Source organism: Cygnus atratus, chromosome 5, assembly GCF_013377495.2.
Source record: "Cygnus atratus isolate AKBS03 ecotype Queensland, Australia chromosome 5, CAtr_DNAZoo_HiC_assembly, whole genome shotgun sequence".
In the NCBI taxonomy this organism is placed as follows: domain Eukaryota; kingdom Metazoa; phylum Chordata; class Aves; order Anseriformes; family Anatidae; genus Cygnus; species Cygnus atratus.
Genome location: NC_066366.1, coordinates 59,001,655 through 59,009,426, shown reverse-complemented (window position 1 = coordinate 59,009,426; position 7,772 = coordinate 59,001,655). Strand labels below are relative to the sequence as shown.

The following is a 7,772-nucleotide window of genomic DNA, read 5'->3' as shown; positions in this document are numbered from 1 at the left end:
CTCATCAACAGTTTTCCAGGAAAAGAGTCAGTTGTTTTTTGCACAGTTCTACTGTGCAATATGAGCACAGGGCAGGCAGCTGAACCCTGGGCTGGAGCTACAGAATTATTACCCAATGTAGCTTATGCATAGACCAATACAGTCAGTCTTGCTAATCTGTGTTCAAGATGCTCACAGTAATTTTTGACAGTAAAACACTAGTTTGTACTTGAATTTCTGGCATTCTATTCCTTTCCACCTGAGAGTCAGTAGATTCCCCTGTCAGGGACTGAAAGCTCCAAGCAATGCTCTATTATTATTATTACTACCATTTTTAGCACAGTACCACTGCTGAGCAAAAATACAGACCCAGGGACACACTGTGTCAAGAGCTTTCAGATCCTGAAGTACTGAAGTAGAAGGTACCTCTTAAAACACACACACACATTATCCTTGATTCAAAATTCTACCTAGGGATATGTGGGTTATCTTGGAAAGTGGCAATAGGAAGAGCTGTTTAGCCTGGAGAGGTGTTGGTCTGATCCTGAATTTGTAGTGTCAGTCCGTTCATGGCATTAGCACCTATTTTCCCTGGCACTGAAGCTTGAGCAATGATGAAGCTGAGATGGGGAGAGCACACAAAGCTGGAAGGTCTGAGCCCCTACAGACAAGTGCTGAAGTATTTCCTTTCTTAGTTGGTTTGTCATTGTGCAAATCCATTAATTCCCATGACATTTCTATAAGCTTATGAACAGCTTTTTTCTTTTCAGAGTATGACGACACCCTGTGACTCCTTTGTTTCAGTCTCTTCCCCATCACCAAGCAAATCCCCAGAACCTTTCTCTAGGCACTTTTAGAAGACAGCACTTCTGACTACCTTTTTAAAGCAGAACACTAAAATGAAAACTCTCCTGCTACAGGGAAAAAACTTGGCGCTAACAGAGAAGTGAGATTCTGTATGGAGGGCAGGCACGTTCAAGGTGAGAACTCCTTGGGGAATGATCCGTTTTCAGTGGGACTGTGATGAGACAAAGATGCTTTCTGAGACAGGGTTCAAAAAGGAGCAGGAGAACAAGGGACTGAAGCACTCCTAGCTTTGCCTGTGGAACCAGCTTCAAGAAGAGAGTGGCTGAGACAGTGATGTAATAACCATGAGAGATGCTGCAATGCCTTTGTTTGATTTAAAGCTGATCTGCTTGAACTACATAGCTACAAGTAGCCTTCGTAGGCATTGAAAGCTTTACCAGGAATAAAGAAAAATGAGATGGGACCCATATGAATTGTACAGAAGGTTGATTACCTAGTTCTTAGTACGTGAAAAACTCTCAGGTGCCATGGTAGTGGCAAGAAACACGAAGCTATATAGCTCAGTGCCTCCTCCCTCCTATCCCTAATTTTATGTACTGAGCAAGTCAGGCAAAATGGCAGCGCTGTCAGCTGCCACTGTGGCGTTGCAGAGTTTAAGAGCACTCGAGGTTTCTCTTAGTGGTTGAAACTCTCAGATTTTGTTCAACATCTGCTTTAGATCTGGCAGTCTGTCTGTCTAAAGGGATAAAATCTCACCTTGTAACAAGTTGCAAGAATGTTTTTCAAGCTGTGGGACAAAACACAAGGAACTGAAGTGAGAAGCGACAATCTGCTTTATGCAGCAGGGAAGCACTTGGCAAAGATGTAATTTATAAATGAAAGAGTTGCCGAGGTGGTGTTTTTTTTGTTTGTATGTTGTTGTTATAATTGGTTCTGCTGACTTTTTCTGGAAGAAAACTTGGGACATTGTAGGACAGCTCTTCTCTAACTGATTTCTGTTGAAAATGTGACATAACTGCACAAGATACGGTGGGATAAATTCCCAGATTTTCAAAGGTCATTTTACATTTGTCAAAGTAAAGGAAGTCTGAAGTGAACATAATTGTAAATGATAGGACTCCAGTAATTATAAATCATTTTAAATTCTTGATGTGATAGAGGTTGCTCAGGGCAGGTCTGCATACAGTTACTCTTGTTTGAATTAAACTGGGACTGTAAAAAAAAAAAAAAAAATAGAAGATTGTGGAAACATTTATTTCAGTTTAGCTCTCATTGATGTGAACTCAGCTGGACTATAAAAAAGCTGGTTATAAGGTTTTCCCTGAGCTTTTTTTCTTCAAAGAAAACTTTGCTGTTTTCAAACAGCAGAAAAGTGCTGATAATGATACAGGTTTGTTTCTGTTTACTTTTGTTTTGGATGTGGAATATAAACAAACCACTGAGCTTCAGCTTAGGTTTGGCCTCAGCCAGACCACTTCAGGTTGTTTAAACTAACTTGCAGTTTAAGGATGGCTGGAATTTAATGCTGAAGTTGTCAGGGCGCAACGAGGGCTGGGGGCTCCAAAAGGGTGGTGGGTCAGGGCCTCATGGCCAGGACACATCCCACCTCCCCAGCAGGAGCAGGGCAGTGGGGCAGCCCCAGCCCTGGGTGTCAGGCATCTCCCTGGGGACAGACTGAGGCTGGGACACGAGCCTGCTGCAGGAGGTTGGTGCAGGATTAATAAAATCATGGCCAGGCGTACGCACAGCTGCAACCTTCTGAGGCTGGAGTACTCATCCTTCCTCGTTAACAGAACAAATCACCTTAGGTGCCCAGGGTGTGCTTTGCATTGTCAGAGGACGCCTGGTCTAGAGACGTCCCAGCCTTGCTCACGTGCCTAGGCACAAGAACTTACCCTGGCTATGTAATCAGATCTATTTATTTCTGCTGACCGATATTGGACAAACAAATCTGCTTGTTACTTATCAGAGTTATGAAATGGTAAGTGGCAAGCACCAAAATCCTAGTAAAGCAAAGGGATAACTCGTTGCCTTGATATTATTACCAAACAATAAAAATGAGTGAGCAAAGCATGCAAGTTTCCATCTGAACTTACATGATTACAAAATTTTTGATGATCTTCCTGTCACCCTTGCTTACAAGAGGTACTAGTTTCTTTTAGCAATACCTCCAGAATACTCATTCGATGTTTTATTCTTAATTTGATTTTAAAGCAAACAGCTCATGGTAAACTTACATACCAAGGCTTCAATTAAAGCTAAGTGTCCATTCAGATTATAAAATTTGTTAAAGCCCAATTCATTTGGGTTGGATGACAGTGTCCTAAGTTAAAATGATATATAATGCCTCAAATGTGTTTTGGGGAGACTGCAACCGGTGTACATGAATGCCAAAACAATTCCATATTATTACATTTTTACAGTTGTATCAAACCAAATGATTTGTGTAGCTAAAGATGTAATAACACATTAAAAAAAGCAAATGCAATCTCTAGTCATAGGATGTGAGAGCACAGTTAATGGTCAGTATTAACAGCACCAGTGTGATGGGAAAGCAGGGGAAAAGCTTCAGCTTTAAAGGTCCCTTCCAACTGAACTATTCTAAAAGATCACCTAGTCCAACTGCCTGACCACTTTAGGGCTAACAAAAGGTAAAGCACGTTGTACAGTTTGCCCAGAGAGATCGTGGAGTCTCCCACCTTGGCAGTATTCTAAAGCCATCTTGACATGGTACTGGGCAACTGACTCTAGGTGGCCCTGCTCGAGGAGGACGCTCACAGACAAAGCGTTTGTTCAAGCAAGGCATTTATTGCCAAGGCCAAAGCTCCCAATGGAACGGACCCTCCAAGGGGACGGGCAGTGCCTGCCCAGTTGGTATCAGCAGTCTCTGCGTCAAACGTCCATGAAGCAGTCTCTTGAGCTGCATGAGGTCTGGCTCCCCCCAGAGTGGTAAGAGTTGTCACCCGCTGTCAGCAGAGTGCCCTGTCTGTGCACGAAGGCCTCTTTCAGCGTCCATAGATCATCAGTCTTGTGAGCCGATTGCGCAGCTCCTGGAACTCTTCCAGCGCGTGGGTGTAGGCATGCGTGTCCTGCTCCAGGTGCTCGAAAAGGTTGACTGGGCCAGAAAATTGGAAGGCTGGTGGCAGGACAATCACATCGGGCACCATCTCGTTGCCAAAGAAGAAGTGGTTGAGGCGTTTCTCTTCCAGGCAGCAGTGCAGGTACCGAATGATGTATCATCCAGCCGCAGCAGAAAATCCTCCCTGTGCCACATTTCCAAGGAGATGGTGGTCAGGAGGTGCATGACAACAGTCTTGATGACATAAGTGGAAATGCTTGTGCCCACCAGCATACGGGCGCAGATCTGCATGCACTTGAGGTGTAAGCTGTAGAACCAGGCTTCGGCGTTTATGTGCTGGAAGAACTTCCTCTCTGCAACAGCACAGCTCTGTGGCCATGTTGTGCTGCGGGTAAAGATGGCCTCCGTCCTCTGGCTGCTCAGGAAGATGTCTGAATTGCCTTGCTGAACCCCAAATATTATCTCAATGGTGAGGTTTCTCTTGGTAGCATTTGTCATCTGGAACTTGCAGGAGCGGCTGGAAGGTAGCACTTTACATTGTAAATGTGCGACTGAGGCATAACCACCCAGGCTGTTTTCACGAAGTTCTGGAACCACCTTGCAGTCTTCTCCGCATCTAGGTAGGAGTCGGTGCAGAGGGTGTCTAGGAGGCTCGGCTCCTGATTTTTCAGCTCATCCTCAGAATGGTGGAGGAAGCACAGCATGTCCTCAAGGCCTGCTCCCTCGCGCACGGTGCACTCCAGCTCGACACGGATAGAGGAGTTCCTCGCCAGCATATCGTCCTCATTGCCCAGCTCCAGGTGGAAGGAGTGCCCACGGGGGGGCCGTCATGGGCATAAGTAGGCGGTAGACAGTGTCATTCTCACGGGGACTCCAACCTTCAAAGGCACTGCCCACTCCGATGGCTGACTGCAGCTCCGGAAAGAAAGTCTCTTGAAAGACCGAGCTGTAGACATTCAGGAGGTCTTCCACCACCTCCACCACCTGATAGCATCTGATGATTGGATTTGGAAGTGGCCAGTAGATGCGCTGACTTACATAATCAGCCAGATCGTCTGCATTATTGGGGTTTGGTCGTGGTCTTTCTTGCTCTTCCTCCTCTTCTTCGCTACTGGAGCTCTCATCTTCTTCGCTACTGGAGCTCTCCTCCTCACTGCTGCTGTCAGGCTCTCGGATCCTTCTAAGAAGCCACCAGAGGTACCAGAAGAAAAGGACAAGAACTCCAATGCTGAACCAGAACTGCCAGCGCAGCAACACAGATAAGAGCACGGCTTGCATGCCACCGTGCCTGTGGCGCTCCTGGTCCCTCTTCTCAATTTCCAACAGGAGCTGCATCATGCGCTCCTGCAGCATCTCCGCACGCTGCTGTATGGGCTCATTTGTATCTGCATCTAGTTCATCGCCGACCTTCTGCGGGCCCAAACCCAGGAACGTCAGGATGAAAAAAAGTGCCGAAGCCATGGTCTGAAAGAGGTGAGAGAGAAGCGGGTCAGTGGGGGCTGGGTGGGAGCTACGACAGGAGCCGCAGACCCCTAGGGTCAGGTAGGAGAGGGGGCGAAGGGGCTGGGAGGCAGCAGGGACTGTGGGCAGTGCTGGCGGCGACAGCCGCGAGCCCTGCCCTGAGCGGCTGAGCCCTGGCCACAGGCTTAGCAAGCCCTTGGGAGGCCAGCATTTGTGCCCCAGCCCTGGCCTAGCCCCGTCTTCCCCCTGGTACTGCACTCACCGATGGCTCAGGCCAAAATGCAGCAGCGCTGCCTGCGGCTGCTTAAAAGCAGCCCCCCCCCATTGTGACACGTCCTCTGATGTCTAACCTGCGCCCCCGCCCTGCCACAGGACCCCTGCCCCACCCTCGGTCCCCACTGTGGCACAGCGACGCCCAGCTGCCCCGGGCAGCCCAGGCCCTGGTGTCACCTGAGTGCAGAGGCACGTGGCTGGACAGAGTTCCCCGGGCTGTCTCTGCACAGCTCACGGGAGCCCCCAGGGCTGTCTGCAGAAAGAAATTTGGGCGATGTAGCCTGTGGAGGTTGTGCTCCTCGTGTGCCATTCCACGTTAAGTTCTGAAAAAGTAACCCATAGACAGTCATTGGAACAGGAGGGCTTGCAGTGAGAGGCAAGGAGAGACAGGTCCTCTGCTCCCACTGGGTCGGATCTCGAGGTTTGTTCTTGCAGCTTGTCAGAGTTACGCTGGTCCCCCAGGACTGTTCCAGCAGGAGGGATTTGTGTTCCCTTCTCCGCCTGCATTGAAGGCACGGGTGAGATTTTGACTGGGGCTGGCATGTTCCTGCTGACGGTGCCTCCAGGCTGGAGGAGTGACGGTCAGCCTTGGGCAGCAATGGGAGAGCATCCTCCGCTTTGGGTGTAGGTGTGACAGGAGCCATCCGGTGGCTCACCAGACAAGAATGGGCAGTCGTGCTCACCCTCCTGCCTTCTCGCATGCACTCACTCCTCCCCAGTCCTTCACCAGGGCTTTCCCTGGGCAAGATCAGCCACTAAAATAAATCACCTTTGAGCTCAAGTTTGGACCCATCAGGGAGTTGGCCTGGCCCACAGAGGAGCGGGGCAAAGACCAGGCTGTCATGGGTCCTGCCAAATGGCTGGGCAGCAGCTCTTGCATTGGGCCAGGCAGGGATTCATTCACATGTTGTAATACGTGTAATTGCATGAAATAAAAAAAAAAAAAAAAGAATGTATGTTTATAGCTCCACAGTTTTCCCACAACATTCTCCTCAAGAAACTGGCTGCTCTTGGCTTGGACTGGCGTACGCTTTGTTTGGGTTAGAAAACTGGCTGGGCAGCCGGGCCCAGAAGAGTTGTGGTGAATGGAGTCAAATCCAGTTGGAGGCCGGTCACTAGTGGAGTCCCCCAGGGCTCAGTACTGGGGCCAGTTTCTTTAATATCTTTATTGATGATCTGGATGAGGGGATCGAGTGCACCCTCAGTAAGTTTGCAGATGACACCAAGTTAGGTGCGTGTGTTGATCTGCTCGAGGGTAGGAAGGCTCTGCAGGAGGATCTGGATAGGCTGGACCGATGGGCTGAGGCCAACTGTATGAGGTTCAACAAGGCCAATGCCGGGTCCTGCACCTGGGGCACAACAACCCCAAGCAGCGCCACAGGCTGGGAGATGAGTGGTTGGAAAGCTGCCTGGCAGAGCGGGACCTAGGAGTATTGGTTGAAACGTTAACCAACCTCTATTGACAATCTCTATTGGTAACTATCAATGTAGAGCTTAGTGATGTGGTTTAGTGGAGGACTTATTAATGTTAGGACAGAGGTTGGACTAGGTAATCTTGGAGGTCTCTTCCAACCTAGATAATTCTGTGATTCTGTGAAAGTATAAACTGCGATTCCCAAACCTGATATTGAAATAATGTTGAGAATGAGCATGGTGTTACAGGAGGAAAAATAACCATGAAACTACACCAGGTGAAGATGAAGGGACGGAAACACTGTTTCAAAAGGAAAATATTATGGTGTCTAACCTTTTTTTTTTTTTAACATAAGATATAAAGCCTCCAAAATAAAAGTTAACAGTTACACACAAAGTGTTTTGTAGTGCTGAAATGCCACATGAAAAGTTAGATCTCAAGCCCAGTTCTGTTCATGTCAGTTTCTCTGCATCTGTTATGAAGCTGTTTTTTGCTGATGGCTCTGTCAACCTCTGGCGTTCTGAAGGTGCACTCTGCCAAAGGCTCTCTGGATGGAGCTAAGCTGGAAGCATTGTGCCTGAAAATGAAGATTATGATGCTTGAGATCTCTGAATTTGGAATGGGAGGTGCAAGGACACAGAGGTTGCCAGAAGGATATGAAAGTCTTACTAAATATCAGTGAATATTCCAGGATCTGAATCAAAATGTAATCTCTTGCTGAAGTGAATCTTTCTGCAACACATTTTGAAAATTTAGATA

General features: G+C 47.9%; 1 pseudogene; it reads right to left on the bottom strand.

Annotated features, from left to right (window-relative positions):
* Positions 1 to 3,791: 3,791 nt before the first annotated feature.
* Positions 3,792 to 5,238, bottom strand: LOC126913334 (inositol 1,4,5-trisphosphate receptor-interacting protein-like 1; annotated as a pseudogene).
* Between the last annotated feature and the right edge of the window lie 2,534 nt (positions 5,239 to 7,772).